Source organism: Mesocricetus auratus, unplaced genomic scaffold (assembly GCF_017639785.1).
Source record: "Mesocricetus auratus isolate SY011 unplaced genomic scaffold, BCM_Maur_2.0 Super-Scaffold_100008, whole genome shotgun sequence".
Classification (NCBI taxonomy): Eukaryota; Metazoa; Chordata; class Mammalia; order Rodentia; family Cricetidae; genus Mesocricetus; species Mesocricetus auratus.
Window position 1 is genome coordinate 14,850,370 of NW_024429192.1, and position 7,733 is coordinate 14,858,102.

The window sequence follows — 7,733 nt, forward strand, 5'->3', positions numbered from 1 at the left end:
TAGTAAGACAGTTTGTGGCACTGATAGAACTCCTTCTCATAAAAACTCAAAGTACTAATATTCCATCTCAGAGTCTACTATTGTGCATTACACTTACTCAATTTTAGTATGAATGGCTTAAGTAAACCTGGTGCTCCACCATTTTATGAGCTGACTCATTTTGAGGGAAATAACATCCTTGGCCTCCCACAGAATTTAGTATTGCCAGTTCTCCTATTTCAGTAAAACATTTAATAAATTTATGTGCTTTTATTTTCTGTGTGTTGTCTGCATGTGTATGTACATGCATCGTGCTAATGCTTGATATCTGTGGGAGAAAAGAGAGTATATGACATTGCCTAGAGCTAGAGTTACAGATTGTTGTGAACCACCAAGTAGCTTTCGGGAACCACAGTTGGGTCCTCTGCAATAGCAGAAAGTGTTACTAGCCCATGAACTATCTCGTCAGTTCAAAAATTAATCTTTATGTAGAAATTGTTCCTGGTTTTTCCAACTTTATCAAAACCAAGACATTAAAACCTGTGGGGGAATGCCTAAACACAAATGCCCTGTCTATTATAAACATTAGGTCCGACCCAACAGCGGTGATGCACACCTTTGATCCTAGCACTCAGGAGTCAGAGGCAGGCAGATCTCCATGAGTTTGAATCCAGCCTTCTCAACAGAGTAAGTTCTAGGACAGCCAGGGCTGTTATACAAAGAAACCCTGTCTTGATACATACCTCCTCAAAAAAAAACATTGATAAAAATTAGTTCAAAAAATGCATTTACCCATTTTAATATATATCAGTGTTCATATTACTCAAGTTCTTTCAGGATAAGAAAAAAGGACGCACAAACGTGTTTGTGCTCTCCACTAAAATATGTCTGTTAATAATTTGAAATACTTTCTCATAAAGTTTCGTAAACACTTTTTTCAGTTTTTTTTCTTCTTTTTTTCTTTTTTTGGTTTTTCGAGACAGGGTTTCTCTGTATTGTTTTGGAGGCTGTCCTGGAACTCACTTTGTAGACCAGGCTGGCCTCGAACTCACAGAGATCCGCCTGCCTCTGCCTCCTGAGTGCTGGGATTAAAGGCGTGCGCCACCAACGCCTGGCCACTTTCTTCATTTTCAACCAAGTAAATTTGTTAAATTTATTTGATGGCAGGGCTTGTATCTTAATAGTCTCAACTGTATTTATATGCTAAGACATTACACATTTCTCTGTGTTTTCATTATAAATAAGACTACATCTTGAATGTCTTTGTCCATAGAGTTTTGAAACATATAATGGATGAAATCCTTTGAACGAGAAATTTGATAACTGAGCCAACGCTTTTTTATAAAAGTATTTGATTCATACTACACTCTCTGTCTCCCCTTGCCTTTAACTTGCAGAAAAGACATAAATTCTCTGCTACTGCTCCAACATCATGACTGTCTTGCCTTGTCTCTTGCCCCTTCCCATTGTGCTCATGAACTTGCCCTCTGGCACTGTAAGCATTCCTCCAAATAAATGATCAATTTTATAAGTTGCCTGGGTCATGGTGTCTCTTCACAAGAGTAACTATGACAGCCCTACTTATGGTCTACATTGGGATCCAAGACTTCAAGTTATATTTGTTAGTGTCAGATATTGAACATGTCTATGAATTTGTTAATAAGATAAAATGTACTCTTTCACTTCTACCACTCATCCACAGAACTCCAATTCCACATGGAATCATCTTCCAACCCCCCAGTGTTATAGGTGCTTTTAACACACTGATTAGTAGCTCAAGATTTTGGGGGAGGTAGGACTTTATGAATAGGGACTGTTTTGTTCCTCAGGAAACATTAGTTAATGTTTGGAAATTTTATGGCTATGGTAGAGTAGGATGCTGCTGGGGTGGAGAAAGAAGAGAGCAAGGATGTGGGTAAAAAAATCTTGCAATGCACCAGCAAGTGCTTGATAAGGAATAACAAACTATTTCAAAATGTTAACATTAAGAACCTGGGGGAAACTATGCTTCCTAAGTTAAGTCTACATGTAAGTCACTACATGCATTGGCAAATAAAGTGTCTAGTTTCTTCTTTCAAGCCAAATTTTGTTCCATGTTTCCATAGATTGATTTAATTGTGTAACCCTATCTTTCAGAAGAAAACTTGTGGCAACAGTACTATTTCATCTTTTTTCTAAGTACTGCATGCTTCTAGAAAGATGTATCCTCCTAGTTTAATCATATACTCAGAATAGTGACTTTAGTGCATAAGGTGGAACAAGTTACACGAAGATAATTTAATGAGATTACAAATTTTTCAGTAAAGTGTGTTAATTCCTTATATCCACACACTGAAATAGGCTCTGAAATCGATCCCATCCTAGAAAGAAAGCTTGTCTGAGTCAAGCTCAAAAATGCAGAAATTTTGAAAATAAAATAAAATCCAGATATAAGTCTAACCTGTTAGAGTACAGTCTCCAATCAAATTGTTATATATCCGGAGCATTAGATTACCTTTTCAGGTAATTTTATCCCAATTAGTAAATTGTTGTACGAAAATTTCATAGATAAAGAAATCCATCAAGGAATGGGGGAAACTTGATTTGCTGTCCAGAGGATGCACAGAGGATCTGTATTTCTGTGAATTAAAAACAAACAGACATGCTTTATTGTCTTCACTGCTGTATTCTAATATCTACAACAGCTCTCAGAGAAGTACAAAAATTCAATTCCTATTTGTTTAATATGCAAAGTTAACAATGAGGTTTAATTACTCAAAGTATAGAAAACAAAATAAGTTCTACTTATAAAATTAGTTGAAGTTTTGTTTAATTCAGAATCAAATCAAAATTACCATTACATTTTCCATATTTTTTGAACAAATTTCAGTTCTTCTAGCTAGTACTTATGGTTGGTGGTATTGTATTACTAAATGATATGATCTATTTTAGTATCCTCATTGGTAAACCATACACTATGTAAAACATAGGACAATGATACATATGCTGGTGTATGGGCAATAAAGTTTGTGTAGAACTGTTGTTGGTTTGTTCTCTTTAAAAGTGTGCCCACACTATCTGGACTACTGGAAAAGTACCATAAACTTGCAAACAGTGCCAATGTTTGACTTGGAGGCCTAACATCAAGACATAAGATTTCTTATCATGTATCCCACTTTCTAGAAGACAGATGTCTTATCCAAGCTGTGTCCTTTCTTGATATAAAGAGTTCTCTGAGGTCCCTTTCTTCAGCACTAGTCTCTTTCATAGAAGATTTGGGCTCCCGCCATTATTATAATTCCCATTAAATGTTACACCTTCTAATTAGTGCTTCAGCTGGGTGACTGGATTTCAACCCATGACACTTTGTGTAACAAACTTTCATACAACACCATCAAGAAGACCAGAATTCATGTACACACTGAGGTCACTACTTTGCCTACTCTCATCCTTCAGTGTTATCTACTATCTCATTGTTTGTTTTGCATTCTCTCTGTAACTGACCTTACATCTTTGCTGCATGACTCTTTATGTGTATAATTTACTCATTCCTACCTTTAGTCTTTTTTCAATTCCATTTCTCAGCTCTTTGCTTAGCATTTCTGGTGCTTCACAACAACCAACCTCTTCCTTCTGTGATGACTAACCCCAACCTGGATCTCTTTATGTTCAATCCCTCCCAGATTCTCATAAATATCTTCATAATACCATTAATACACTTAGCAATACAAGCTTTCTGGAATATGAACATATCAACGTACGTGTGCCCGTTTCAGTATTTCTAACAAAGGGAAAGCAGCATTCTATAATGAATCTCAGATTCATATAGTTCATGGAACTAAAGCACCAGCATCTTAAACATATGAAAGTCTACTCTTTAAATAGCCCTGAAGTGTATTGTATTTATGGATCAAGTTGTAAGAAATCAGTACAACTTCTGGAGAGGAGGGATGGGATACACTATAGAGAGCAACCAGGACTATGGAAGATTCAGTGGAGTCTGGACTCGAATACACTTTACAGCTGCCCTTGTTAAGGAAATAACTATGCTTAATGCACCTTGAAATTAGCACACAGCAATAATAAAGAGTGGGTGGTAGCAAAATGTGACTTCAAAATTTATTGATCATGCAAGAAAGAAAATACATGTTCAGAAAATTTGATCTCTCAGGGTATCTTCAACAAAAACAAGTAGTGGCTTAAGAAAGTATCACAGAAGCTACAAAGCAAGGCCAAAACAATGTCCATTTCAATACAGTGTCTTGATTTCATTTACTGAATTCATCATTTGAAAGATTCAGAAGAATACATTTTGAATAAGTCCCTTATATTGAGATTGTTTTCCTTTGAAATGACTACACATGTTCTTGTTTCATCTTCATTTGAATTCCCTAGTCATTTAGAAATAAAGCTTTTAGAAGGCATTTCATCTTCTAAATTTATAAATATAAAACTTACACTGGGCATGGTGAAGAATGCCTCTAATCCCAGCACTTGGGAGTTTGTGAGTTTGAGGCCAGCCTGGACAACAGAATGAATTCCAGGACAGCCAGGGCTACACAGAGAAACCTTGTCTTGAACAAAAAAAAAAAAAAAAAAAAAGAAAGAAAGAAAGAAAGAAACAAAAGAAAGAAAGAAAAGAAATGAGATCAAATTACTAAATTACTTGCCCCAGCTACATGACTACACGACACTTCAAGCACAAAACTGTGGCTGCAACCAGGGTAATGATCATTGATTGCTAAGAAAGAAAAACCACAGGACCCAATTTGCAATGTATTTCTTTTTTATCATTTTTATTTTAATTTTAAATAGCTTGTTTTACATGTCAATCCCAGTTCCCTCTCCCTCCCCTCCTCCCGCACTCCCCTTCCCCCCCCCACCCTATTGCCAAATCCTTCCACATAGGGGATATCTAGAGCCTGTCATTTTACTCTAGGTAGGGTCCAGGCACTCCCCTAAGAGTCCAGGCTGAGAGAGCATCCCTCTTTGTGCTATAGGCACACAATGACTGTTTGTATATCAGGGATAGACACTGATACACAGCTCAGGGCCCCATAGGTTGCCCAGGCCTTCTCGCTGACACTCACATTTGGGGGGTCCAGATCAGTCCCATTCTGGCCTCCCCACTGTCGGTCTGGGGTCCAAGAGCTCTCCCTGTTCAGATCAGCTGTCTCTGCTGGTTTTGCCAGCCCATTCTTTGCCAATTTGCTCATCACTCCTCTCTCTCTGTCACTGGGTTAATTGGGTTCAGTTCAGTGATTAATTGTGTGTTTCCCTCTGCTTCCATCAGTCACAGGATGAAGGCTCCCGGATGGTTATAGACATCAAGTTCATCATCAGTAATGGGCATTCGAGGTGGTCTCTCCACTATTGCTTAGCTTGCCAATTGATGTTATACCTTTTATCACTCGAGGTCACTCTGGTGCCTGATCTGTATTCGATCCTATGATTCCCTCTTCCCCCTATTCTACCCCCACCCCCTCAACTTCCTGTTCCCCCATGACCAACTCTCTTCCTCTTCACCCCCTCTCTTCTTCCCAGGTCCCACTCCCCGCCACCCCTCGCTGTGTTCCCCATCCATTCAGAGGATCTTGTCTCAATCCTCTTCTCTTGGGTACTATGCATATATGCATATCTTTTAGGTTCTTTCCTGTTTCCCAGACTTTCTATCACTGGAAGTGCAGACTGGCACTATCCTGATCCATGTCTAAAATCCATATATGAGTGAGTACATACCATGTTTGTCTTTTTGCGACTGGGTTACCTCACTCAGGATGGTTTCTTCCAGTGCTATCCATTTCCCTGCGAATTTCAAGATTCCATTGTTTTTTTCTGCTGAGTAATACTCCATTGTGTAAATGTACCACATTTTCTGTATCCACTCTTCAGTTGAGGGGCATCTAGGTTGCTTCCAGGTTCTGGCTATTACAAATAATGCTGCTATGAACATAGTGGAGCAGATGCCCTTGTTGTATGAACTTGCCTCATTTGGATATATGCCTAAGAGTGGAATTGCTGGGTCTAGTGGTAGATTAATTCCCATTTTCCTGAGGAATCTCCATACTGATTTCAAAAGAGGCTGTATAAGTCTGCACTCCCACCAGCAGTGGAGGAGTGTTCCTCTCTCTCCACATCCTCTCCAGCATAAATTGTCTTCGGTGTTTTTGATTCTAGCCATTCTGACAGGAGTAAGATGGTATCTCAGAGTTGTTTTGATTTGCATTTCCCTGATGGCTAAGGATGTTGAGCACTTTCTTAAGTGTCTCTTGGCCATTTTAGCCTCCTCTACTGAGAATTCTCTATTTAACTCTGTACCCCACCTTTTAATTGGATCCTTTGGTGTTTTGCAAACTTGTTTCTCGAGTTCGAAGGAAATCCTAAATTTTTGACCTAGTGATTTCAGAAGAGTAGTTTCTTTTTGGTGTTTCTGATATCATTATTGCATATGAGTAGACTCTTATCATTTTACTTCATATTTCAGTTTTAATTACTAGATCCCTAAAGCTCCCAATGCCAAGATCTGATTTGAAAGCATAAAACTGAGCCAAGTCAGCACTAACTACAATTCTGTAGCTTAAGATTTCGCAAAGGACTGCTTTATATCTGTTTTCTCAACATATCTGATAAACAAGTACATGCTCAGTTATGAATATCTATGTGTAATAAACTCACAATGCAAAAATAATGGAATTAAGTTAGGTTTAATTCAAATACATAAACCAAGGAGTGTTGTTATGCCAGTTATTTAGACGAGATCTCTTTTTCTGCTTTGTTTTCAAATTGTACAGTTATTTCATTCACTGAAATTGTGTACAGTGCATCAGTGGAAATGAAAATTTAAATTTGAACTACATGTCTTGACTGAGCTCTTTATAATGTGAGAAATAAAGGGTGTGAATTAAAAGATGATTATAAAATAATATATTGACTATATGCCGTACATTGTAATATCTATGAGTAATACTTAAACTAGAGAAGATGGAGCATGTTATCAGTAGATTTAACAGTAAATAAACATCATCTAATTTAATTACGAACCTATGTGAGGAACATTGTTTTTCTGTTTCTTAGATTGAAAGAGTCACAAATGGATGACTCCAGCAGTTGATAAAACTCAAACAGTTTGAGTTAGAATCAAACTCAAGCCTTCCCACCTATTACCAGTTTACTAAATATTCTTAAGGAGACAAGCACATTTTGAAGGAAAATTTGTAAAAAATGAAAATTATATCTGTGGTGTGCAATTAGCATGCATGTAGACACCCTCAGAAAGGAAATCAATTACACAAGCAAACTTAAGTGATTACACAAATCTCTGAGCCACTTCACCTCTAGAGATATTGATCATAACATTACAGATTATAACATTACATATGTTTATTTTTGTATTGTGTGTTTGTGTTCATACACATGATTCTAATTTCACTGCAAAGCGTGAACACACTTCTTTAAACTCTTCATGATGACATTCACAAATACACTCAATACAGACTTATATTTTAGAGACGATTACTGTGTTTTAATCAACAATTGCAAGGAATCTTTAAAATTATGAATAGTAACCAGTAAATAATTTAATAAATATTAACCATTTACATAGTTATTAATATATAATATGATATAACATTTGTCAAATCCATAATAAATTATTATGTAGGTTGAATGTTTATTAACTAAATATGTAACAACACATTTAATTTCTCCTAAGTCGTATCATTTTGTGAATTTTAATATTCATCTTAAAATTAAAATTCGTGATATTTGCAGGCATT